A 27,953-nucleotide genomic window follows, 5' to 3' on the forward strand; every position below is an offset into this window, starting at 1 on the left:
GTCTGATGTGTAAACAACCTAGTATGGAGTAAAAATGCAGCCTCAGCTCTAGGGAGTTAAAAAATCAGCATCCTCTTTCCTTTTTTTCAAATTTCCATTTATAGCTTTATAATGAACTCTGAGGTTTGAACAATGTGCTTTAACTGCAACTTGAATCTTGATTAATAACGTATTTCCTTGTCATGAAGAAATTCTCAGTGTTGATAAATTGGCTCAAATAATTTGTTTCCTTAACAGGGCTGATGTTGATGAGTTCACAATACTTTTACTTATTTTATTTATTTAATTAATTCTAAAAAACACTTACAGGGAAGCAGCTTTATAAATTGCACACCAGTAAATATAACCATCTAAGTCTGGCACATCATCAAGAGCCTATATTTTTAACTTCTTTTCGTAACATCAACAAAGAGCAAGACTGCAGAAGCTGGATGTTTTGTAACTCTGCTGTACTACCTAATAGTGTTGATGCAGTTTTTGTGCCACTTAGCTTTGCAGGTGTCAAGAGCATACCACTAATTGGACACTGGACAACGATTGGGAATGGTCTGGTTTTTATACGATGAACAGTCACTGACAGATTTTATGTTTAGGTCATTGAAATGCACTAACATCAGCAACAAAGGACAACAAAATTGAAGGGTCTCCTTGGATTCCTCCAAACAACCTGCTTATTGAGCTCTCACCCTGATCTGCTTACACAAAACTTGTATGGAGGTTAGCCTATGCCTCGTCTTTCTTGAACATTTGTTCCAATTTGTTTGTGGGGATGGCCTAACCTGGTGCCTGGACAATGAGAATTCATCCTGATTTGCTTGTGTGGTAGTTATACATCTTCCTGTTAATAATTTGTTCATTCCATACTTCTCAGTGCATTTCTCCTACACTTTTTTCCATTTTGGAAAAAAGTGAATTTGTTGCACCACGGCAGCAGAGCATATTAATTCATTTCAATTGCCAAACCTATCTTTCTTGTATGTGCCTGAATCCCTCCAGAAAAATACTGACAGTCCGGAGGTGACCTATTGGTCTTTGTAGAATCTTATCAGGAATATATAAGAGGCTGGATCAAACTGACTATTGTACTATAAAGCATGCTGTTGCTTTTTCTTGTGGTCTGGTACATGAAGGATATCCAGTGTCATACTTCCATGAGGCCTGCACTGTGGATTCTTTTTCCTGTTTAAATTATTTACTCAGGTGTGAGTATGTGTAAGAGAGCAGCGGGCATGGGGTGCACTAATTCCTCCCTTTGTATTAAACATATCCTAGAACCGTGACTTTGAACGATTTGTTTTGTTTAAAAATTGCCTATTTCAATTGTCAATACTGGGCAATATCATCTCAGCAAATTTGATTTACATTTGCAGAGTATAAAATCTGTGATCAGAAAACAGAACCAAATGTCCCTTAATTATGTCAGAAACCATGTTAATGAGTTCACTTTCCTAAAAGCATCATTTTACTGTGTAGGGAGGCAGCAAGGGGCCAGAAATAAAAGTGCATCTTACCGTATACTAAAAAAAATAACCTAGATACTTTGTCAGTCTCCAAAGTGACAGCAGATAAATGTCATGAGAAGAGAAATAGATTTGTGAACAGATCCAGAAATAAAGAGTTGAGACACAAGTGATGGGTTGAATTAGAGCCACAGTTTATTTATAGTATCTGCAAATGAGAAGAGTAGGAACCTAACAATTTCAACCTTGGGCGAGCCGAACCCTGCCCATTCCAAGAGGCAAAAAGCCTGGGCCCTACTTTATGGTGAATAGGGAGGCCTACCTGCCCCAACCAATCCTGGACCACACAACCTTGGGCAGGTGCAGCAGCTGAGCCTCAGGAACATTTCACATCCATGCTATGGACACCACAACCCTAAACAGCTGACCTCTGGAAACATTGTTAACTAAGGACGCTGACTTGTTACGTGATCTCCACCTTAACCTTACTTGCACCTTCGTGCCAACAATGTGACATATTTAACCATGCAACCAAATCAATCCATTTTACAGCACTGACTTCTAAACACCAATATTTCCCAAATTCAGTACAGAGCAGGTGAATAAAAGTACTTCAGAGCAGGCAAAAACATTCCTATTCAACCCCAACATGGCTGGTGATCCTATAGGGAAACAGAGGGCTGGCAAGAAGGGTGAGAAAATAAAGCCAAGGTATGTAAAGTCTGTGACCATACCAATGTGTGCGCACTGCATCCTGGGTCCACCACAGCAAGGTTCCCAAATGCAGGATGGCTGGTGTGAGCAGACATAAAGGATTAGGTTAGAATGATCACATTATAACTCGCGCAAATGACCACATTATCATTAGTACAAAGCACCTTGTTCCTGCCACTTTACTCCCACCATGTAAACGAAATGTGTTTCTATATATATATCTTATTATACACACCAAAACGCAAATGGTTTGGAGCCATTGCTTGCTCTCCCCTCTCTTTTTCACGATTTTACATTCTACAATGTAATGACTAATTGGCTGAGTTTCCCAAGCTATTTTATGTTTCTCTTGCTCTGGTTACAAGTCGTACTAAACCAGCGTCTCCACAGGGACCTATAGACGGCCAACAATTCCAAACGCTATATAGCATTCCCCTTTGCTTCTAATGCGTAAAACATTTACGAGTAATTTTGCAAATGCATTAAGGAGGACCACCTCCCCAGGAGCCCTCCCCGTCTTCTGTCGGGCACTAACCCCTCACCTCTCACACACTGCCGGCGACCCAGTCCTTCCTGCCTGCTCCTCTCCCTGCCGCCCCCCCCCCCGCTCCTTCACCAGTTAGCAGCACAACTTTCTGTTTGTGCCAGTGGGGCGGCCTGGCGAGACCACAATTGCTCTACTCCACAGATTGACGAGCCCTCAGATGCCGATTTACTGTACATGGCAGCCACTCTGGAGCCGAGGCACATCTGGAGTGGAGTAAGCTTACCGAGAAACAGGGGCCAGCTTTAACTGGAGCCAGTGGAACTGAGAGCAGCCGATGAAAGGCAGCTTTCCCGCCTTCCCCTTCCCCTCAGTCCCTGGGTAGATTTCCTAATGTAAACAGAGTCGATGGGGGGAAGAACACAGTAACTCTTTGCAGAATGTTTGTTGTTTAATGTGCTTTATCTACTTGAGGTCAAAATAGTGCCTTAGAAAAACAGAAGCTTTGCTTTTCACCTAAATAGCTAAAAGCCTGCGTATTACTATAGTGGTTTCTTTCTTTCTTTCTTTCTTTCTTTCTTTCTTTCTTTCTTTCTTTCTTTCTTTCTTTCCAAGAGGCTGGAGTGGGAAAAAGTGGCACTTTTGTGTTTATTTGTTCCTTTTTATTATCATTTTTATTATTATCATTCATTATCCCGAATCAAATGAAAAACAAACGGTTTGTCTCTGCTAAAGTTCTCAGTGCCTCTTTTTAATGTATAGGAAGATGCTTTAACCCACAAGAAGGGTACATATGTGTTTATTGTATGTACCATTTAAACAGTAAAAATCTAAAAGAACAAAAAGATCCGCCAAACTCATCTGTTCTGATTTAAAAAAAATAAATCCCTCCAACCCTCCATTTATATTATCTGAAAACAGAATAAAAAGGTTATAGATGGAAGCTTTGTTTTACTGAACGGCAAATAACTTGTGCATCCTGGTGCCAACTGGAACTCGGGGGATTCTTAATTTCTTTTCTACATCCAGAGGATATGGTTGTTTTAATCTGTATGGACCGATTTCCTAACTGAATCTTTGAGTTATTTATTTGCTAACAATATATGAGGTTTTTAATAGCAGAACAAGAAGTTTGCATGGAATGAGAAGCTGACATCTTATTTCATAGTTAATTAAAGGGGAAGGCATATAAATGAAACAGAGGAGCTGTGAGTTGAAGGGAGAAATTGTGATAGGGGTTTCATATTACACTTCATAATCACTAAAATGAAATGGGTCGAATTTTTAAAACACTCAGCGGGCCTTTCAATTTTAATCCTACTGTATTAAAGATAATGATACAACATAAGTTTAGTCGGAACATGATTAGGCTGGTGTTGAGAGCTGGAGGATATGGCATATTGACTGCAGGATGGAGCCCCACACAACAAATCTTGAGACCCACACAGGCATTCAGGAATCTTGTTTTTCCAATGTACCTGTTTCCTTTGCTCGCCTTTCAAATCCCATCTAAGGTTTCTCAAATGCAAAAGGATGCATTAAAAGTGTTATTTGGACCACAACTTGCTAAAGGTTTCTGAGCATTGCCGCCTGACTCTGGTGAAATGTCATTTTAAATCAGCAATCCTGTCTATACCCACTTACCAAGAAGTAGGCCTCAGTGAATTCACTGGGGCTTTTTCTGATTAGACGTGAACAGGATTCTGCTGTTAGTTTGCACACTGCTTTTTTGTACTCAGCATCACTTAATAGGTAAACTAAAAAAAGAGGAAGGGTTTGCATAAAAAGAACTCTATAGAAATTTTGTCTTTAAAAATAATGAATATAAACAACATAATTGAACCCCTTTTGAAAAAGGAATGCTTAAATAAAAGAAGACACTTCTAATTAATTTTTAATTAAATGATTTAATTTAATTGTATTAAATTAACAGTGATTCATTTATGTTGAACAGTGTCTCAGTATTGTGACAGGAGTCTCTGCAAGCAAGCTTCCATTTCCTATTGGATGCCTGGAAGAAGGGGATCAGCAACTCGGTTGTCTGGCTTCATGGAGTACAAGAGAGTTCCTGCTCCTCCATTCCTTCTAGGAACCTCTTCCCTAGTGGGTAGATGAGAACTTATCATAGAGGCCCTTGCACTATTGCAGGGGGTCTAAGAGACAAGGCTCATTGGGAGGGGCATTCAGAGGCCTTCAATCAGCAACTGTCTCAGGATTCTTGAAATGAGTGTTGCTATTCCACCTCTTACAGCTCTCAAACTGGGAGGTGGACATTTATCGCAGAGCTGAACTACAGATAACCACTCGTGACTTGGTGGGAGGACCATCTCGCAGTAAGTGGAGCAGTAGTTAGACTCTTGCACTTAGAAGAGCTGGTGGGGCTAACAGGGATGTGAGGAAAACATTGTTTTGTCCTCATCAAGAAAAGTACACTTGTTCCAGAGGGTCCTGCAATGCTGCGTGGAGGACACTGATGTGTAAAATGCTGAGTGTGGGTGTCTGAAGAGAAACATCTACATGCAACCAGGACCCCTATTTGCTCAGGCATCTTGATTGTGAGGAGCAGCAAAGTCTCCTCTTCAGAGGTCCATGATCACCACATGGATGTCGGGGTGGGGCTAAAGTGGTCATATGATGGCAAGGGCAGGGCCAGCAGCACAGCCTTGCTCCTTGGTCTACACATGAGTGCCTCCTACATGAAAAAGATGTGAATAAGACTTGTGTATATGAATTAATATGATGGGTGTGTGGCCTTTTAGCCCACATGGTTTAAGCACCTCTGTCTCTGAGGTACCTTCTCTTTTCAACAGCTGAAGACTTGTTCAGTTTGTGAGCACTTGTTCTAGCTCTTCTAGTCTCCGCATTTGTATTGTTTGTTGAATCTTGCTCAATGTTCCACAGCGTAACCATTTTATTGGATAGAACGATATACAGCACCCTAGTAGCATGCTAGAAAAGCGTTGCTGGTGCCCCGTTTCTCCACGGGCCAAACCAGAAGTGGCAACATTTACACAGTCATCTATTGTGTGATTTTCAAAGAGAAAGTAGCACCTGTGGATTAGGTCCCTGGGCCTCCTATTTGCCTTGTGACAAAAGGGTTAATGGGTGCTACCAGGGTCCCCTGCACCTGTTATTTACTCTAAGAAAATAATGGTATCCCATCTAGTCTGGCCCCTAGTTGGAGGGAGGTAAACGGTGGCTAGGTTTTTCTTAAAGGAGAGGTATGCAGTTAATTCACTATCCCTAGATACAAAACACAAGGCACTAACACAAATATTCTTATGAACCTGAAAAGGCTGCATACAGACCTGTGCTTGTATGCCCACTGAATAAACAGTATACAGCAGCGCAGACAGCTTTGACAGTACCAAACACCTTTTTGTGTGTTGAGTGTGTGCGCGCGCGCCCGCTGGATTTAAACTACCCGAAATGGGATTGGCTCTGTCAAAGCAGACAATGCCAAAAAAAGTAAAAGAATGCTTCGGTAAAATATTCACCCCTGCCAGATATCTACCTTCTACTGCATACAGAGCCAAAAAGAAAGAAAAGCTGAGCAGCAAGAAGATGAACGAGAAAAATGCTACAGATAAAAGCACAGATAATTAGGAAATATGTTAGATTTCCTGTTAGAGTCTGTAAAATTATTTAGAGCTAATCTGTGTATGTACCATTCAAACTGGCTGTTCATATGACAAGATGCTTTGAATGGATCATAGGATGAGATAATTACCTTAAAGGACAATGATATACTATATTTGCTTAAAAAATGGATTAGATAAGCATCTAAGCCTAATGATTTATCAGAACACATTCCTCTCTGGGAGTATCTTTAAAATTGTCATCAGTACTTTCCAGCCAATATGCTTTTCTAAGCAGAATGGTACCTCTGAAGCAACAACAACAAAAAAGTAATTATTTGACTCCTAATTTACATGTGGGATTACTTGAAGATTTACACAACTGAAACAACATAGTATGGATTGATTTACAGATGTAATTTTCCTTTCCTTTCTTTTTCTTGATAGGTTTTCTACTTTAGCCCACACAATCTTGGGGGTTTGAATATAGAGTAAGAATGCATTTTCCTCATAAATTGCAGACTATTTATTTCTGTGCAGTTAGATTAATAACATATATCCAAACTTAAACAGTAGGTTTATGCAAAACCACGCTTTAGCCACAAATTCTTGCCTTACCTGATTTCCCCCTCTCCAAATGGATTATACTTGCAGAAAATCTGGAAAAAAGCCATTTGCAGCCCCCTTTCCTTGAATAGGTATGCAACTCGAAATTGATATAATGCATGTAACATAAAATACCAAACAGGAAAACGGTAAGACAAGAATAGTAGAGAAACAGGCAATAGTGATTATTCCATAAAGACTTATATTAATAGAAGTGCAGGACTTCTGAAAAGGTTGTGTCAGCCGTTCAAGAACAGATATATAATTCCTCTTCCAGACACATGATATGGAAGTACTATGACATCGCAGACACCATGGAGCCATTGATTTGGAAACATATGAAACTACTATCAGAATTTGGTTTAAGACCTCCAGTCAGTTAAATGTTTAAACATGGGTTTCAGAGTGTACAAAAACGGGAAGCATTTGCATAAATTTTGTGGCTTACAGCCATGCAAATTGACTTTGCTGAAGGTAAGTCTCCAGTCCTGAAATGAGCCAATTTATTTTGGATTGAAAAACCTTATTTAGTTGCATGGTACAGGTGTTTATAAACTTTATAAACATAGTTATTATTTGGAAGAGATTCTGTACCATAAAGGTACACGTTCCTTTTTAACCAGGCCTTTGGTTGATTTGATTGATATCCTATGCCCTTTTAAAATGTGTTTTTTGCGGGGAGGGGGTGTCATTGGGTTGTTGCTTTTATTTTGATTATGTATTTTGTGGTTTTACGTTTTGATTTTATACTGTGAACCGCCCTGAGTCCTGCAGGTATAGGACGGTATATAAATTCAACCAACCAACCAACAAATAAATAAATAAATCACACCAGAATTGTGATGAAATGGTTGTGTGAACGTGTGCAGATATATTATAACTGCTCTGCATACAAATTCAGGTGCTTGAGAAGATTAAGAAATTGTGAAGATGGGCATATTTGAAGGACAAATGCATCCTATAAAAACTTGAAACAAATAATTTCTGCTTTAGAAAAAAACCTACATGTTCACTAGCCCAATTATGACCACCTGAGATTTTTGATGCAGCTATCAGGAATGGTGCTTACTTCTGAGTAGACATTCATAGGATTGAGCTGTAAGTCTCCATAACTATCATTGTTGGTGTTTTTTTTTTTGCCTGTTTAGCAGCAGAGTAATTGAATTACAGCTTGTCAACTGTAAACAGTATTTCGAAACAAAACAAAACAGACAGGGTAATATTTCTCCAACCAAAATATGTACTTATTGCATAAATTTTCAGACTATAATTCCGTTCCAAATATAAATATCCTAAAATAAACCACGGTACATTTTAGAATAAGCATGAACTAAAACAAAGAAATTGAGAGAACCACTAGAAGAAGAACAAAAACATAGGGAAAGGAAACCACAAAAATGGGGGGGGGGGAGAGAATTGGAATTGCAGGCATTAAGTAATATGCTGAGTAAGCAAAGAATGCTGTAAAGTACAACTAGGTGAGGAGAACGGAAGAAAAATACCACAAGTTTACTGTCGAATCAGAAAGTAATAAATCCCTTTAGCTGAGGCAGATTCTGTTTCCTTATTCCAGTGGATTCAGATGTGGAATTGTAAAGTGTGGTGTTATGATGCAACAGGAGTTTGATTTCTGGAAATACTGTAACTAGAGGTGGTGAGGTTGGAACTCTTATCGCTATATAAGGAAAGATCATCTGGATGAAAACCTCAGACACATTTGACCAGCGGCTGAAATGTGGACATTTTCTATGTTGTTGCGGTCAAAACCCATACATTTCAAATCCTCAGCTTAATATGGCTCTCTTTTTTTTACCATTTAGAGTTAAGATATCAGCCTCTTGCTACCACATTACTACAAAGAAAACCTAGCAGTGGCTTCTACTGAACTCTATAAATACTTGTAATATCTCCCCATTGATCTTGCTTGCAGAAATAGCTTTAATGGAAGAAATGGAACTCTATTAATACAGAGACTGATTTTAAATGAGAGTTTCTTTGATTTCAAGATGCCTCAGCCTTCTGCAGGTCTGCACCAAGACACCTATCAACACAAGCTCGGCTATTCATATTGTAGAGGGATATGAATAATAGGTTAAACACGCCACAACTTTATTGAGGGAACATGAAAGGCATGTATCAGTTAAGATAAGGAGACGGTTCTCGCCCCTTCTGAAGAGTTGCCTAGGAGGACTAGCATGGATGGATAGCCAACTCACTGTCTCCCTTGCGTCACTGAGCAGAACTCTGAGCTTCACTGATGAGCTGTAACCAGAGGCATAGCATGGGGGGCTTTCTATATTGTTGAGACTATATTGCATGGGACCCCCTACCGAAGATGCATACAAGGGGGCATGAAGATTGTCACTCATAATAGCTTATTTGCACCTGGAAAACTCGAGTCCCTGATATGGCACATTTGCTTATTGTGGCCTTGCACAGAAGCAAGTGAAGCCAGAAAGAATCAGGCAGGATACTAACAAATAGACCCCCCCAAGGGAATTGAAAAGGTCTAGACTTCAGTTTGCAGTGAAGCTCCTTGTCCCATGCATATATGGCTGATTTCTTCATTTACTAGGTATCCCTTTGTTTCTTTTTAAAAGTAAAGTTTGGATTTCAGCAGAAACAATGCTGTACTCTTATCATTTTGTGAATGTTGAAATACCATAACTGTGGGAAATCAATTCAAGAATGCACAACACAACCAAATGCAAATAATTACAAAGAAGCCTGTTTCTCTTTTTTGAGTGAAAGACTTTGCAGTACAGAACATTGACATAGAACGAGTTTTGCTTTCTAGTCGGTATTCAGAAACCATGATAACAGTGAGAACCAAGCAACATGTAGCTCCAATCTGGTAGTCTGTGGTTGGAAAAAAATATCACAGGTTATTGCACTGCATGATGTCTGTGGAACACAGAGAGTAATAATAATAGAATCAGAGAATTAGCGAATTGGAAGGGAACAAAAATGTCATCTAATTCAGCCCCCTGCAACGCAGGAATCATGTATAGTAACATTTTAAAAATGGCATTAAGAAATAAAAGTTATCAAATGACAATAATGTGGCGAAATTGAGAAATTCCTAGGTAGTATAATAAACCCTAGTGTTCTTACCACAGGGATGTGTAGCCTTTGCTATATCCTAGGAACAAAGCCTCAACCAATCCAATTGTGAAGTTAAGGTTTATATTTGCAAGAAGATTTGCAGTATCTATGCTTCAACTTCTTTATCATCAACTTTGTACAGCAATGGTTTTGAATGAGTGTAATAAATAATGTACTGTCGTTGACTTTGGGTTGTTACCACAGACAGTTTACTTGGCTTTTTCAGCATTTGGAAATGGTATTTCTCACCTCCTCCACACAAGTCTTTTCACCCTCCTGCCAAGATTTTGAAAGGGAAAAATAACTCCATTTTGGTTTGAGGTGTTTCAGAAGTTATTTGAGGAGAAGCATAGCTGGCTACTTGCAGGAACATTAGAAGTCAGCTATGTAGTTCATTTCTAAACACATTTTGGGATGAATTTGTACAAACCCTGGGAAAGGGATGCTATCAAAAATGGACACATTTTGAACTGTCTCCCCCCCCCCCGACTAACAATAACAGCAGCATTCCCAGGTGTCTTTGCAGCATATTAAATAAATATTTAGTGGATGGAAAAGAAACAAACATGTCAAGCAGACAGATGGATTACGAATCTATATGTTTAATGGTTTGGTTTCTTTTAACATTTAGTTTAGAAATCAAGTTGCCATTCATGTACTTCTAACATAGATACAGAATTACAGTGAATAGTCGATGTGCTTCATTGTTACTAGGGTGAAATTTAGCAGTTCTCTATTAGCTTTTAGATGATAGCTTGACAGGCAAAGGCTTGATGCTTTCGTATTATAGCTCTTTAGTCTGGAATTGTCATCTATTATTCACTCTTTTTAAATGAAGAATCCAGATGACACTATTCTAGTGTTTTTTTTGGAATATTTTTTTCAGGCTAGTTTTTTAAAATAATTGTTCACTTGCAATGCAATTGCAACGCCAGACTGCCCAGTGTGGATTGTAAAAGTACTATTTAAAGTTTTCAGGGCTACTGTACCATTAATTAGTAGCTTCCTCCTTGTGGCATATGTTTCAAACTGCTCCTGTTCAGCAAGAGAAAATAAGTGAAATGCTCCCAGTTTGAGTAAAACAGTACAGAGGCGGTCTTTCTCCAGTTTAGTAAAGTGAATTGCAGTGCACCACTGGTACACACAGGACTATAGGAAATGTCTGCAATTAGAAATTAGGAAATGGACGTAACATTCTCTCCCTGTCTGAACTTCTTTAAAGCTTGCAATGCTGGATTAGGATTTTTGCCACGGTAGCAGTGAAGGAGGAAGTTGCTTCAGTTACTTGAAGAGATTTATTTTTCTGTTTGTGTGGGACACCATCCCATTACGTTTTATGGTCTGAAAGTGGCACCATTTGTTGGGCTGCAATATGGTGCATAAAAAAAGCACATATTTATGTGGCTACACAGTCTGAAACAATAATGGGGTACAGAAAACATTTTTTAAATATATATTGCTTTAAAATCCATCTTATCTAACAACAGCTGGGAAACTAAAGAGTGGACTGTGGGGTCCTTGGTGGACAAAAAAAGAACTCATGCACCTGAGGTATGCAGTAAAAATAATGTTTTATACACACACACACACACACACACACACACACACACACACTTGTATGCCAGTTCTCATTTACTTTACCTTTAAGAGCCACCCCACCACCATTTTTGCAAAGCTGAGCAGGCAACTCTAATGAACAGCAGCAATAAGTAGCCTGTGGCAGTAAAATAAGGCAGACTTCACCCCATGCCCTTCTCTTTTCTTGAGATGAGGAAGTCACTTGTTTGCCTCTGGTGCGTTCCATCCCTTCCCTGGGCTGAAATATATTTGGGTCTGCTGGTGAGCCTGGTAATAACTGTGGTGGCTGCTGAATGGGGTGGGGTGGGGGGAGCAGGGAAGCAAAGGGAGTAAAATAAGTGTCAAGGAATTCATTGTCTGTCCTCCACCTGTTGTTATTCTGGTCCCAATCAACCTGCTAGCCAGGCTGGAGCCAGTGGCCATCTGGAAACACTGCTCTGTTTATAAACTTGGCATGAAGCAGCACTCCCGGGCCCTGACCTCCCACACAAATCTGGAAACAATTAGAGCAAGATGATAGGCAGGCAAGGAGAGCGAGAGTGAGAGCAGGACGGAGAGGAGACTGCAGGGGAGAGAAGAACAGAGAGTTCCTTTGCTCTTCGACTAAGAGGGGATTGTGGATCCCCTTCTGATCGAAAAATATATTCCTATCGTTCCTGCCCAAAGGTTACCCCATGATTTAAGGATAATGATGGCTCTTCTGCTGCTTTAATCTGGCTTTTCCAAATTGCCTCTTCTATTTATTAAGTTTCAAAATTTTCACCCGTACAACGAAGGAACGGAGAGAAGTAAGTTCAAACCGCAACCGCAACTCAAGGCAATCTTTCTGAAAACCAGATCATATGATACAGTTCCTACTCATTTTTACCAGCAGTAAAATCTGCCACCCAGAGAGCTCATATTTGTGCGCTTTCCATGGGGGGGGGGGATGGCTTCCTTATCCTGCCTTCTAATAAAATATGGGACACTTTGGGGGGTTCTCTTCATCACCAAGCCCTCCTGGCAGTGATTCCCTTGAAAACGTTTGTTGTGTTTGCTCCAATAAAGCCAGGCCTTCATGCATGCACCTAGTTCAGGTTCTGCCTAATGAAGAATTAGCCAGGCAGGTAGCTTGCCAAACATGAATCTGATTAAGTGGAGACTCAGAGAGAAGGAAGCTTTAAAAAGAACAAATCAGGCACTTCCCTTTCTAGAATAAATTGTACAAGCAACCTTGTTCTTCCTAGGTCTGAGTAATTTTACCATGGCAAGTACAGATGCCAGCATGTTGCTTCATTTCTCACAGTTTGTCCATTTAGTGGAAAAAAAGGCTGCCAGATGAGGCGATCTTACAGTAACTCCTGTATGAGTAAAGGGAAGTTAAGCAGAGCTCTTGCTTCTCTATCAGAACTTAAGGCAGTCTTTCTCAACTTAGGGTGCCCAGATGTGGTAGGACTACAACTCCCACCATCCTTAGCTAGCAGGACCAGTTGTTTGGGGTGATGAGAGTTGTAGTCCAACAACATTTGAAGACCCAAGGTTGAGAAAGGCTGACTTAAGAGTTCTTTTTCTGCTATAGTCTCTGGGGGGCTATACCACTTGCTTTTTCTGAATTTGAGGTTTTGCCCTCAGTTGCAAACAAGTAGTTTGGATTCACACTTGGATTCACACTGATATGAAATGTAGTAAACAGGTTGTTGTTTCATGTAGTTTTGTTTTAATGTGGGGTTAACCGTTAAATCAGTTTTGCTACTGGTAGTTGACATGGAAATTGTGATAATATGCACAGTATCACATAGCTTACATAAAACTTGTTATTTATAAAGTATGAGTACGAAATAGGGTGGACTCTCAAAAGCATTTTGCTATGCACTGAAATGCATTTTGCTGTTTAGAAAATATGCTAGGTTGCAACTCTTCTGTTTCTATCCCATCGTATGGGTATTATTCTTATGGAATTCCTATCTGATATTTGAAATGGTGTTGCTGTGTTGGTCCAAGAGAACACAACAGGCAGACTAAGTGAGGCTTGTCTTACTGACTGAACCCTTTGGGAGAGAAAGTGTGGATTTCAAAAACATGTGCTCCCTGCCCCCTTCAATACGAAGGGGCTTGAAAGGAGTGCAAATGGGAGAAGAGTTTAATTTGGCTTCTTTGAAGTAGCTTTATGACTAAACGTTTCTGTGGGAATGCAAGTTTCACAGAGCCTTGGCACTGGGGTGGATTTTGCCCATAAGAAAGAGGATATGAGGGAGCTTGATAACTGAGAACTGGATCCTGTGAAGTGCTGAGCACAATATTTCAATCGTGAAAGCCCATAATTTTAAGGAATGTGTGTAGTGCTCAGTGGGACGACTTCCAAGGTGCCAGTTAATCATGTGCTCTGTTGGCGCAGATTCCTTTACAGAATAAAGTTTCAACTGCAGGGACCTCTGTTGTGGGCAAATAAAAAAATAGAAGGCTCCATTGCTGTTGATCTGCTAGCCCTACCAATAGTTTGATATCTATAGAGTCTCCCTCCATTAGTAGAAATATGTTTCGTCAGTTCTCACTGGTGGTTTTGTTTTTTGGTTTGCCTGAAAAAGTATCATGTCAGGGTTGTTTGCTAGTGCTATTTGAAAATCTCACCATGGCATCCAACTCGGGACTGCCTGCATTCCCTCCTTCTTCCTCTTCTTCTTCCTCCTCCTCCTCTCTTCCTCCTCTTACAGAGCCTCTGCAATCTAAAAGAGCATAGAATGGAGTGTAGTGCAAAAACAGAGAGGGCTTCTTTAATGCGTGAAATGGCAAAGAGGCAAAAAGCAGTTCATCCACAAGGCTAAAGCAAACATCTTCTTCGTGAAGCTCTGGTTGTTTGGTAGCTGCAATTTTAAAATGATATGAGTAGTAACATTTGTTAAAAAGTGTTCAGTCTGGGAAATTAGTTCTGAAACTCTTACGCAGCATTGTTGAAATTGGATCAAATTGAACTGTAATATATAAAATATTGTGCTTACTTAACCCCTGTAAACTGATTTCATTTGTCTTTGTGAACTTGCTGGGCTATTAAGGACACACATTCCTTCCACAGTTAATAACATTTAATATTTTTCTCTGAATTCATAAATTTAATTAGACTTGGTTAATCAATCTCATATTTTTTAAAAAGTTGAAAGACTTTTGAGAAACCTTTTGATTTAAGAACAAGCAAGTATCAAGTTCATGCATTTCAACTGGTTAATAGTGTGCTTACATTATCTTCTAATGCATAATATAGGCCTGAACTGACTGGCTTCTAATTATACTGCAAAGAGTTTCCAAAGCAAGCCATTTTCATGACTGATAATAAGGCAGCCCAAACCACTCCCTTGGTAATCTCTCACAGTGTCACGGCTGTAAACTATATGGGGACAAGGAATCCCGTTCTCTCCTACCTACCAAGCAAAAGACGCGCCACTTTGTGGTAAAAGTAAACAAGAAGAAACTACTTTTAGGTGTAAAATATGTTGCGTGGAATGCCCAAGCCTTTGACCTTCTAGCTCTAAGGGTTAGGGAAGCATTTCCAGCCTGAGGGAGACATTTCCTCATGGACAACCTTCCAGAGGCAAGTGGTGGGTGGGGACAGAAGCAAGTGGGTGGGACAACAATTGTACCTTTGTATACTGAGCTGCATTCCAGCCACACAGAAGTCAGAGGTTTCCAACCCACTTCCTCCCGATGCTTCATCTAGGCAAGCAAGAGGCATCACCATAGTTAGGGACACATTTCAGCCTGGCTAAAACATTCAAGGAGGGCCTTCAAGAAGAATTGGACCCATTCCTTCCTGGCCACTGCCACATTTCTCCCCCCATATTTATCTCTTACTCTTTGGGATGCTGGATGGAACGATCTGTCAATTTCAGTTTTCTCAGTTTATTTTTCCAATCTTAAACCCAATTTTCCACATTTCTGTAGCAATTTTGTGTGATTTTTTTTTATCTTCATGAAATTTTTTTGGTGTTTTAATTTGAATTTCTGTATTTTTCTGTGTAGTTTTGACTAAGGTACACATTTTTGCAAATAATTTCTCCTAATATAGTGGATTTTTATATGTTATTTTCAAAAATACCTTCATTTTTATGCATATGTTCCCCTAATATATGCATTTTTCTAAACATTGTTTGCTTGGAGAACTGCATTACAAAATTTGCTACTCTGATGGGGGGACAGAAAAGGGGTAATGTCAGTTGCAGCCTTTTAGTTTATTGTGGAGGCACAGTAAGAAATTATTATGATCCTATATTGTGAGTTACCATTACCCCTAGATAACAGGATCTCCCGGTTACAGAATGTGACACTGGTTGAAAATTCAGAAACTACCTATCTACAGGGGACGTGCAGAGCCTAGGGCCTACAGGGGAGCACTGAGCCTAGGGCTTGCCGATCAGAAGGTCGGCGGTTCGAATCCCCGCGATGGGGTGAGCTCCTATTGTTCAGTCCCTGCTCCTGCCAACTTAGCAGTTTGAAAGCACATCAAGTGCAAGTAGATAAATAGGTACTGCTCTGGTGGGAAGGTAAACAGCATTTCTGTGCACTGCTCTGGTTCGTCAGAAGCGGCTTACTCATGCTGGCCACATGACCCGGGAGCTGTCTGTGGACAAATACCGGCTCCCTCAGCCAGTAAAGTGAGATGAGTGCCGCAACCCCAGAGTCATCCGTGACTGGACCTAACTGTCAGGGGTCCCTTTATTTTTACGTTTACCCATCTACAATAAACTAAAATAAGTTTTCAAAAGAGGAAAGCAGCACAATATGAAGATAAAATGCCATGCTTTGGTTTTTTAAAAAATTCCCTAACAATGCTCTTGTTGCTAAAAGGCTTAATATGTACAGATTCGGGCTGGATGTAGGCACCTCAAAGAAGCGTTTCAGTTGAAAGCGTTGTAAATTTAAACAGGGAAAAGAGGTAGAGAAAAACGGGACTCCACATCACCATTTGGTGGCACAATGTTATATCGCACATGCAACGCATATAAATTGCTGTTTCTTTACCAGTCTAGGTGAGTCCTAGTTTGCAATAATAATTCTTAGCAGTTCTTTCCTTCCATTTTTCAGCAATGTAATACGAGGCCAAGGCCGAGAGTTTATGTCAGGATCTGTCCAAAGCACTCCTTGAACGGGCCTGTTAGTTGATATTTTTGAAGTGGCAGAAAGGAAGCACCAGGGCAGTGTCCTTCCTGGCTCTGCCGGGCTTCCTGTACGCTTCCCTGATGGAATGTTAGTCAGAAGCCTTGTTACAATTCAGACTCAGTCTCTCATGCCATCACCCGCCTCCTGGCTTTGATTTTCTGAGCCTGTGTTCTCCGCCGGCACACTGTCTCTACCCTCTGACTAACACATGAGTGTACAGGTGGCAGAGGAAAGGGTGAACAGTGATGGAAATTACCAGTGATTCAGATTTGGAGAATGACATGGTTATTTCCAGCTGGAAATACACCTGCTTAATAATGCTGCAGCAGACATAGTTGTGTAACATGGCCAGATTACCGTCTGCAAGGTTTCTTCGATGTATACCCACCGTGGTTAAAAATCCAGAGGCAACTGCCTTTTCTGGCTTGTTGCCAGAAACATGTATCATATCCTTCATGAAGTCTTCCCAAACTTTGAAATTCCTGTTCCCTTTTGGCAAGGCTTGCCTGTTGTTGGTGTTCCTTTAATCACTGTTTCGTGGAAGGAATAAAGCTGAACCAATTGGGTTTCCCTGTGTGTGCATTTCTATAATATTCGCCAATGAATGGGGCTATTTTTTACCCAGACAATTCCCAATATATGGCAAGGAGGGTTGCTAGGCAAAGAAGCCTACAGCTTATGTAGGGGAGGGGGGATTCAAAATCTGAGAGAGAAAATTGAATGAAGGTAGCAATAGGCATGTATAAAATCAGAAAGTTATTAAGGCTGCAGTGTATACAGCCTTACTTGGGAGTAAGATTAATTGGACTCGGTGAGATTTGCTTCTGAGTAAACATGTATAGGATTCCAAAATCCACAGCTGGGCAACACCTTGACTGAAACGAACAAAAATGTCACAGTTTAGGACTGTGCTGTTAGCACATAAAATTTCTACATTTTTAATATTAGATGTTTTTGTGCATGTAGACTGATAATTCAGTCCGGATAGGGCATTGATAAGTCTCCTGTGGTGAAAGAACTATCTTAATTAAGTTGGATTCTTATTCCTTGTACGTCAGCACCCAACAGCACGGAGGCCTCTTTCTCCGCTTCAAAGGAGCAAGAGGGGGGAATCATGTGAATCCTGCTTCTGTGCTATTGGGTTCTTATTCAGAGGGCGCAGTTTGCACGAGAGATCACCTGAACTGTGGAATGGAGAGGATTAGGCCGGTTCTTCATCACGCTGCCACAGACCAACTATATGAAGTGTGGGTCATATGAATCTCCTAACTATTGGGGGGGTGTATTTGCTATAATGTATAACAGAGGCTTATATTGGAGCTGGAATGCAGTCAGAATAACTGTGACGATGATGGCAACAACAACAATAACAGGTGATAAATTGGCAAGGCTGAGTTAACTGATATCTGTAGGTGAAAAGGAAGCCATTGTCTTTCTACAGGTCCAAATGGATACATTTGAACTTCCAGATGAAGTTCCATTTTTCAGCTTCATGCTGAGGTCTCCCTTTGTTGAAGTATGCTCACCTTCAGATCATTGGCAGAGTGTCCCAGAAGATGGAAAATTATCTTACTAGTTTATGAATATTGCCCTTTCTGATGTCAGATTTGTATAAATTGTTTCTTTTGTATAGAGACCGGGTGTTGCTGGCATATTGTTTTGTATTTATATGGTACATTTTCAAAGTGGCCATACCCACTTTGTACACGTTTGTCTCAGTTCTGCAAGGTCATCCAGTATTACCCTCATGTCATAGATGGGAGGCTAAGAAAAAGTGGCATACTCCAGGTCATGGGTAAATTCCTAGCGGAGGCAAGATTTCAAGTGAGGATTTCCTGGCTTAAAGCCTATTCCCTTATCTACCATGCCAGACTAGCGCTCTTTTCTTTACTAGAGTTGCATTAAGTAATACTGTACAGATTTTACAGTCAGGTTCCCAACTTTTTATTCCAAAACTGATGACCCATGGAATGAGTCAGGGTTGCAGACTCTTGTTAGGCCAGGAGTTGAAGATAACAGCAAATATTTTCTGCTGAATTCCTGGAGATTATGCTGGCTGGCATGGTGGGCTGAGCTTTGGTCCTAACAAGGAAGTACACTAGGAACAATCCCATAGCTGCTGCCGCTATGTTTGGCTGACAGCACCTCTTGTCCTTCACTTCATGGGCTACCAGAAGTTAGCATTTGTAGAAAATGGGTTGAAGCAGGCTAAAAAAAACAACCCCTCTGCAAATGATGGCAGTTACATACAGCCTTTCCTTCCTGCTGAACAGAAGTTTGGACCTAATATATTTCTAATATATTATATACCCTAGGAGACAGCAAAAAATTGGCATTTCTCAAAGCAGGGCTACCCTGGCTTCTATTAATAGTTTATGTTCCATTTTATTCAGCACAGACACAACTTGTATGATACTCAATGTTTTAAAAAGCTTATTCAATTTCATTGCTGGAGTGTGTTTCTATAATCAAGTCACGTGTACCCTAGCATTACAGGGACAACTTCTGCCTGCCATACCCAGTTTTGTGTTCTTGGAATATCTTTCAGGAATGGCTCTATGCAATTGTTTCAGCTTTCATTACACCAATAAAGCATTTTAATGATTTTTGAATATCCACCAAAATTGGTTGGGGTTTAAAAGAAAGTGGAGTCTTGACTCTGAAAAGTATTTGGAAGGAGAGAAGTGGAATGTGTATAGAGTTTGCTTCATTGCCATTTCAAATTCCAGTTGCTCACGAAGCACTTGTTCAGTGTCTGGTTAACAATCACCAGAATAATAGAATCATTTTTTGGTTGCTGGCATCCATCTGTCTCAAGAGACAATGGAGTGCTCTTCCAGGGGCAAAGTCAAACCACTGGAGAATCACAGCACCTACTTAGAAAATTTCAGCTGCAATTAACACATATGAGGTTAGCAACTGTGGTAGAATTTGATTTTTTATTTATTTTAAAGAATCATTTCTCAGTTTTTGTTGTCCTTCCATATTACTTCTCTAAATGTTGGTGCCTGCCTGTGCCCCCTTCTAGTAGCTCAGCTTCAGAGTAGAATATATTTCCCAAAGTTAATGTTCTATCACACATGCCTTAAGAGTCTCCTGTGTATTACCAGCCCCTGTGCTAATATATTACTGATTGTCTGCTTGGGGAAAAAAATAAAAGCACAAATGTCAGGCTGGCATATGAGAAAAATAAATCATGAAGAATTTCTGGTGGGCTTTTCTTTTTTCTTTTTTGCATGAATGTTGCATTCCTGGTTCAGGAGACAGAGCATGTTTCCTGACCACTAAAGCACCTTTTCCGCTTCATGTAAGTCAACACTTCAGCTGTGTGTGCAATGCCAAAAAGACTGAAATCAGCCCCTCAGGAAAGAAAAAAAAATCAGTTTCAGTACTTCACAGGGACTCTGGAGTATAGATAACCTATGCATCATCAAGTTACATAGGATTTTGTTTTCAGTGCTACCCAACTTATTGCCTTGGGCACTTAATTTTTTTTAAATTTCCCATGGCAGCCCCTGTATTGGCATTCCATGTCATAGAGCAGATGTGGGGAGTCTGTTGCCCTTCGGGTGTCCTTGGACTCCATCTCCCATCAGCCCCAGACAGCACGCCTAGTGGTCAGGGATGGTGGGAACTGATGACCTGGAGGGCTGCAGGTTCCCTGTTCCTTTTTGGAAAACACCCCACAAGTTAAAATTGTGTCCCAAGAGAAGGACTAGAAGGGAAGAAATTCAAATTTATGAAGCCACAAGTTACCTATATTCTGGTTACGAACATGGAATATAATAGTGTCTGAAGAAGAACTTGCTCTTTCATAACCCAACTTCTTGGCTTGAACTTATAGTGAAGTCATGTAGTATTTATGACACAGAAGATGTTTCCAGAAAAAAAAATGTTATCACAAATCCACTGGGGTCAGGGGAAAGTACTTTAACTAAAATAGAAACCACAGTGAACTTCTGCCTAAATAGTAAGCTCTTTTGAAAGCAAATGCACCGTCTTAAATTCAATATACATATACCTCCTTTCTCGTGATGGTGGTCTTATTTAACTATCCTGCCCCAAATCCCCCCAGTCACTTGTTTTGCTTCCAAAACAATTTAGTTTCTAAGATTGAAACCTTTAGGCATTAAGAGATGCCTTAGACAAGAGAAGGTCTGAAAGCAGTTTGAGTGGTTTGATATTAATGACAAATAATGCAAATAATTAACAATGCTAATGAAATTGAAATCAGGGACACACTGGGGAGTTTAAGGGTGGTGACTTCTCTGAGAATGGAAGTTTCTCTGTGAGCTTTGCGCACACCCTACAGTGTAGGCGTGTGGGAAAGGTTACACTGAACTTGCCCTTTCGTAAGAATCACTTTAGAGCAAATAGCAGTTCCAACATGAGAAAACAATTCTGTGGCACAAGAAGCCGAAGTCTGATTCAAGGGCTCATTAAATCTGTTCTTTGCATTTCTTTCTCCATATATTATGGCTTTGATAATATTTATGGTTTTAAGAACTTTATTGGCTGTGGTGTTCACTTTAATCAAACTATCACACATTGTATCATGAAGCAATGGCTCTGCTTTGTATCCTACACCAAGGTATTAGGCTTTTGTAGCACAATCTACCCTGCTCCTCAGAAATTGCACTTGCTCTTTAATCACCCTTTCGCCTTCCCCTGGTATTAATTGCAGGCCAAATGTGAAGAAGCAGATTTGCTCCCTATTTAAAAAAAGTCTGTACATCATTACATCAATCTCTTGTCTGAAAATGCTGTGACCTGAAAATGTGGACAGGCTAATCAGCGCTTCAGAATGGTTGGCACTTATTGATAAAAAACCAGGTTGTGCCCTTAAATGTTTTTCACCTTTCTTAGGGGGACACTGAATGCATCTTATGAATGCATTTGTGCTTTCCCATGTACCACAACATCAGGGCAAAGCACCTTGCCTGCTTCCACTGAAGAGAAGGGTGGCAGCCATGGCTTTGCCTATTCATGTGTCAGAGTCTGATCAGTGATCTCTTCCATAGCCTATTCAAGGATAGGTTGGCTGAGTTTGTCCAGGCTGTGTGATGAGACTGTTTTGAAAGACTACGTTATTCAAGACTGATGCTCTGCTTCTCCACTGCTGTAGGAACTTAGCATGACATCCCAATAGCCAGTGTGAGACTAGTTGAGTGCCAGTTCTGGGGTCAAACAGGGATCATTTTTCCCCTTGATCCATATTAAACGGAAGATAATAGTCTTCTGCCTACTGCCTCTGCAGCTTCTACAGGTTCTAGAACCAGATGGTTGACTGGACTTAGGTAGAGGTAAGGCTTTGGGATATTTGGCAGAGTTGCAAATATAAATAGTTGCCAATACAGGTTTGGGTTAGGGCACAGTTTAAAAGGCTACAAGGATGAGCAGCTCAAGACATTGTGCTGGTGAGGGAACTTTCTCATCACCTCCAAAGAGCTTGTGGGAAGATGGGCTGGTAATTCCTCATGAGGTTACTGTCACAGCGACTCACAGCATTCCAGTTTATGGATAGTGGTATTTGCTGGTCTCCCTCAGAATACCTTCTATGTATGTAAACTGGGAATAGTGGAGATATCAAGTCTGGATGAGGGTCACCGAGAGAGGTTATTGGAAAAGGCCAACACATACTTTCCTCCTTGAATTAAGAAGGTATAGCTGCTAATCCTGAAAGGCTGAAGGTTGCAGGCAAATACATAGGAACTGTTAGGCATGTTGCATATCCTTTGTATGCAATAAAGTTTACTTTATTCCACCCACTCTTCATATAGGGACAGTGGTTGGAATTCCTTTTGACCAAAATGAGCACTGGATGCTATAATGAGGTGGGTGATTTGCCCACAAGCTCCTGTTTCACTATGGTAGACCAAGCAGCTATGCCAAGAATCTGACTCATACTTTCCAAAACTGATGAAAAGGAAAGATAACATATATGTAACTGAGGCAATATTGACACCACTATTTCTTTAGTAAACACCTTATGAAAGATTCAAAAAGGAGAAACATCCTTTGAGCTTTATGAATGAAATGTGGTCATGGGATCCCACTAAGCAGGAAACTGTGGCACGATTTCTTTATTTTTTTAAAAAAATACTGCCATTTTGGAAATTTTCTTTATAAGTTTCAGTTACTTGCATATTGTTTGAATGGAGATCAATAGTATTCCCCCATCTCCCTGAAGCCTACTGTCATTCATTTTCTTTTTAGAGTACAGACGGCGACGAGTTTAGGTGTGTCCAATTGGTGTATGACCACTGACATGTGAGTCCTTTTGAACCTGGAAGAGGGAAGAGTGGGGTGGGATGGGGTGTAACGGGGCAGGGCAAGCTTATGCCTGCTCTGCCAACGCATGCTTTGACCCAGAATGGAACCCCCATGGAAACAGGGAGTTGCCTGTACTGCACATGACCCTGGTCAGTGGTTCTTATTCTTTGATTCTATCTTGATGATCAGACTTTTCATGCTGTGCACAGGTGCTCAACATTTATAGGTGGCCAAGCTGTTCTGCTATTCCTGGTAATTTTTTATGATGAGTGCTGGCTCAGAGTATTTACCGAGACTTCATGTGCTAGTCCAGAGACTGCTAGCCATATTCATGTGAGCTATTTATGTCTCCTAGAATAAATTGACCTGAACTGTTTTGTAGAGTTAGTTGAATAGCAATTACTATGGGCGACTTTATATGTCTAGCCTCCTATGGCTGCAGTTCAAAGGCACTTACCTGGGAGTAGTTCCCACTGAGCACAATGGGATTTAGTTCTAAGTAGACATGTATTGGATTGTACTGTTAAAGGCTCATAAGACCTTTCCTTATTTGTCTTCTCAATATTTTTTGATTAATTTGCTTTCAAAACTTTCTGTTCTCTTATCTCTTCTGAAGTTAGCATGCCCCCAGAGGGTCTGCTTTTGGATTTGAATTGAGGAGACCAGATTGGAAATGTCAGTTGACTTTTGAATTAAATGAATGATCACAGGCAAATCACACCCCATCCCAATTGTGGAACATGATTCCTCTGATCTTTCTTAGTGATGCTACATATATTGTCACAGTGGGAATAGAAATAATATCTTTCCTAACAAGAGTGTTCTGAGATAAAAGTTGCAAAGAACATTGTCTGCTAAAATGACTATATGGAAAATAATTAATAACATTCTTGTGGATTGCTTTGAGGCTGATATTGTGCCTTAGGTTCTTTTTCTAGGGATTTCAATTCCCTATTAATTATTTTTCTTTGTCACTTTGATTTTCTGACCCCATAGCACTTTAGCATTGCAAATTTTATCTCTGTTTCCTAAGCTACAGTGTTCTTTTTTCACTTCACATATAACACCCCTACCTCTCATTACAGAAACTGTATACTGGGATGGGGAACCTGTGGCCCTCCAGATGTTTGAGTCCCATCATTTCCATTTGGTTATTTGGTTCTGAGAAATGTATCATTTTTAAAAAATAAAATCTCATCCCTTACCCCAAATGCTTGAAGTTGTGAAAAAAAAGAGAAGGATGTTGGTTTAGGTTTAAATTAAACCAGGTTCAATTATGCCTGTTGAAAAGTAGTGGGATGGTTTTAATTCTACCTAAAAAGAAGTATGGTAAAGTCCCACTCAACTATTAGCACAGGTGTAGTAAAACAAGGTGGAAGTACTGATGGTAGGAGGGAGGGTTCAACTGGGAAGAAGTTTTGAATATGTTCTGTGGGCAGGGGTAGACTTTGGTCTTTCAAATTTCAGCAGCGCCTTGTAGAAAGCCAAAATTAAGTGCCCCTTGCCTCTTTTCCTCTGTTGTACTCAATTCACTATGTCATAGTTGCAACACACCCTAGACTTGGCACCCAGTGTGATGGAACCACTTGTGCTGCCCCAAATCCACATCTGTTGTGGGCACAGGTATAGTTTGGGGTGGTCCTGAACCCCATCCAGTGTTGTCTTTGACATATTGGAGAAGGTTATAACCAGAAGTGTTTTTGACCAGCTTTACCTGGTCCACTAGCTATGGCCTTTCCTGAGGAAGGCTGATTTTGTGATAATTACACGTGCCCTGGTCACAGATGGACTACTGTAATGCGCTTTACATGAGGCTGCCCTTGAAATGTTCAGTTGGTGCAAAACGCAGCATCAAGGTTTGCTGACCTGAGCTTGTTTCTTTGACCATATTTTATCATTACGATAGCGGTTGGAACAGTTCCTAGGCTGTGTCTAATTGAAGGTGCTGGTTCTTTGTTTTAAAGTCCCCAACCAGTTGGGGCCCTCACCTTCCACATGACCTGCATGCATACTGTGAACATCAGGAGTTATATGCTCCTCTAACTTGTGAGGCACAGAGACCATGAACATGAGCTTGAGTCTTCTTGTCTGTGGAAGCCAGGTTATGGAATACACTCTCCCAGCAGATCTGGATCTTTTGTTTATTAAACAAGTTGTAGGAAATCACAGTTTTGAATATGTTAAAACTGTCCTGCAAGTCAAAAAGCAGCACAGGAGGCAAAGGATTGGGTTACCACAAATTCCCCTGATACGCTAGTTAGCTATTTACAGCTAGCCATTTTCTTTTTGCATGGGGAGCTATACAAAAGTGATACACCTGCAGTCTGGAATGGCACAGTTCATTCAATTAACTCATTTCCTTCTTAGTTTGCTGCATGTGTAGATCAAGTTTCAGTTAAGAGTGACAAACATCTTGTGTTCCACAGTGAACCTGATGGCAGGTCTGCAGACTTTTCTGGTTAGGAATGTTGTCCGACTCTACTGTTTTCCTATACTTGAACCAATGGTATATAATTCTAGTCTCACTGATCACCAGGGTAAACAAAAGCTAACAGAAGAAATACCCTGCTAGCGCCACAGGCATGGATATTGACTATTGTAAAAAGATAGCCTTTGCAATCTGTGCTGACAAGTGACAATACACATGTAGATCAGATGGATAAGGAACACACAATTCTTGTTTTCTGGCAGTATGGAACTAAGACAGCCCTCCTGGCTGGCTTGTCAAGAGTTACGGCATTCCACACACTGGTTGACTAATCGTTGTCAGGTTTTCAAATCAGTGTCAGGATTTGATGCTAAAAGGGAAAAAAGCATCTCATTTCAAGAAACTGTCATTGTGTTTCATGGGATTCAGACTCGGAGACATTTTATTTCTTATGCTTACTTGATTACCACCAATTTGCTGAGGTTTTCTCAGCATGTCTTTGAAACCACTTAAGTATTTATGTGTCAAGAAGGATGATAAATGATCTAGGTTATAGAGTACTGGTGTTCTGGATCCCATCCTTCCTTCAGCTGAACCTGATGCTTGGGGAAAAACATGGCATAGTAATAATATATAGAAGTACAAGTTCCACAGTTGCTGGTGATAATGGAAAAAGCTTTAGCCATGTGTTGGGTTTCCATAGCTGGAAAAAGAAACACTCTTAGAATTCACAAGATGAATCACAAGAATGGCTTAGCAACATCCGGAAGAAAAAGATATTCTTTATTTGGATTTATTGAATATGTAAAAATTGATTCCAGAGACATTTAGATGATAAAATACAAGATCTTAGTAGATCTAAGATGGAAGTAGACATAAAATGTAAAAGTATGACACACATCATTTTTACATGACATGGAACTGATGTTCTAAATCTTGTAACCCTACTTCTGTTAGTCTACAATAATGCTTTCAAGATGGCTTTTCATAGTGAGAACATTATAGAGTTTTGCAGCACCTTGAAGACCAAAATATCTATTATGACATAAGCTACTTCATCCACTGCAGCATTCTGACTAGGGAGGTTCAAATTCAAATGGAACTTGGTAGTTCAATAAAGAGGCATTTTTAAAAATAACACTCTTTGAATAATTGTAAAGAATCAAGTGGTAAAATCATGTTTTGCTGATCTCTGAAGATGCTGTTGAAGTTAATTTTGAGATTAGATATCAGTAATGGTGTTTGAAACATAATCCTATATTTTAATTCCCCCCCCCCAAAAAAAAGCCAAATGTGACTAATTGGGAAATAATACATTTCTCAGAGCTCCCTGTGCATGCTGCTGTAAGAACACATTTCAGGGAAAATGAGAGAGTGGGAGATGGAGGGAAGATGAGAAACCTTCTTTCTAGCCATCCTCACTACTGCTTGTTTGTATCCAAAGTTGAAATTTATGAGTGTCAGCACCATCTCTAAATATTTAATAAGCCCCTAAGAACTTCAGAACTTCAGCTAGCATAAGCTGATGGATTTGAATTATTTTGCTGAACAATATTCAGAAATAAACAGATACTAATAGGCTTTTTACGTTATTCACTGAATGACGTAAATAACTTCACTGAGTTGAAGTTGCTTTCAGTTACCTCTTCTCTCTTCCCAGTTTTCTTCTGTAAGCTGCTCCATAAGTTCTGAGGATCAGTCTTAAGAGCAGGCCAGCACAGCGCTTTCTCTGCAATTCAGCCAATTCCTGAAGTTCCTATATAGGGCAGATTTCATCCACCACTGATTCCCTACTCATCCATATGGCTGATAGAAATGACTGCAGCCACATCATGTTTTCAGCTGTGAGGGCCAAACTACACATTACACATAAACATGTATAATTGTAACTGGAAAATCCACTTCAGGATGGAGCAATGCTGCGTACACGCTATGAAGCACATTTGAAATGCATTTTTCACCTCAAAGAATTCTGGGTGCTGTAGTTAGTTAAGGGTTGCTGGGAATTGTAACACTGTGAGGGGTAAACCACAATCCCCAGAATTCTTTGAGGAAAATAATGTGCTTTGAATGTGCTTTAAAGGTATACTGTGTATGCTTCCTCAGTGGAAGTAACAATGAGGTGTCTTATCTGTTCTTCACCTTCTACTTCGCTAGTTCAAATGGTCTCCTCAAATGGCATTTCCTCTGTGGTATTCCAAACATGGGCTTGTTTAAAAGAACAAAAGAAAACCCACTTTCTGGGGAAACAGAGGCTGGGAAAAAGAATTTCCCTTCTACCAGCTGCTTCTTCAACCCCAATTACGCCCCCCCCCCCAAGTGTTGTGTTTATTTAAAGTATAAAAATACAGCAAAGGACTTAGGTTGCTGTATATAGCATTACAGGCAGAACAAAGTTGAAGAGGGAGTCGCATTGTGTGTCCACTAATTCAGTTTGGTTGCTGGTGGCATCTTGCCAGCTATGTCCTGCCACCACATCTTCTCCTCCACAGACAGAAGAACAGATGAGACGTGTTCTGCATGAAGCAACACAATAAACCTGCCAATTTGGCATGGCGCTTCTTACGTTATTATATTTGACTTGCGGTTGGGAATGGAAG

General features: G+C 40.2%; 1 long non-coding RNA gene across 2 annotated transcripts in view; it reads left to right on the forward strand.

Annotated features, from left to right (window-relative positions):
- Positions 1-2,815: 2,815 nt before the first annotated feature.
- Positions 2,816-27,953, forward strand: part of LOC310766670 — a 46,608-nt gene continuing 21,470 nt past the window's right edge. Inside the window, exons 1-4 of one of the 2 annotated variants that reach the window (XR_014550336.1) lie at positions 2,816-2,934; positions 4,613-4,991; positions 6,684-6,727; positions 8,849-8,907. This is a non-coding gene — a long non-coding RNA (uncharacterized lncRNA). Of the gene's footprint in view, positions 2,935-4,612; positions 4,992-6,683; positions 6,728-8,848; positions 8,908-27,953 lie in introns of those variants that run through there. The other variant, XR_014550335.1, reaches the window with a different exon arrangement.

Source organism: Podarcis filfolensis, assembly GCF_964270895.1.
Source record: "Podarcis filfolensis genome assembly, chromosome: 7".
Lineage (NCBI taxonomy): Eukaryota > Metazoa > Chordata > Lepidosauria > Squamata > Lacertidae > Podarcis > Podarcis filfolensis.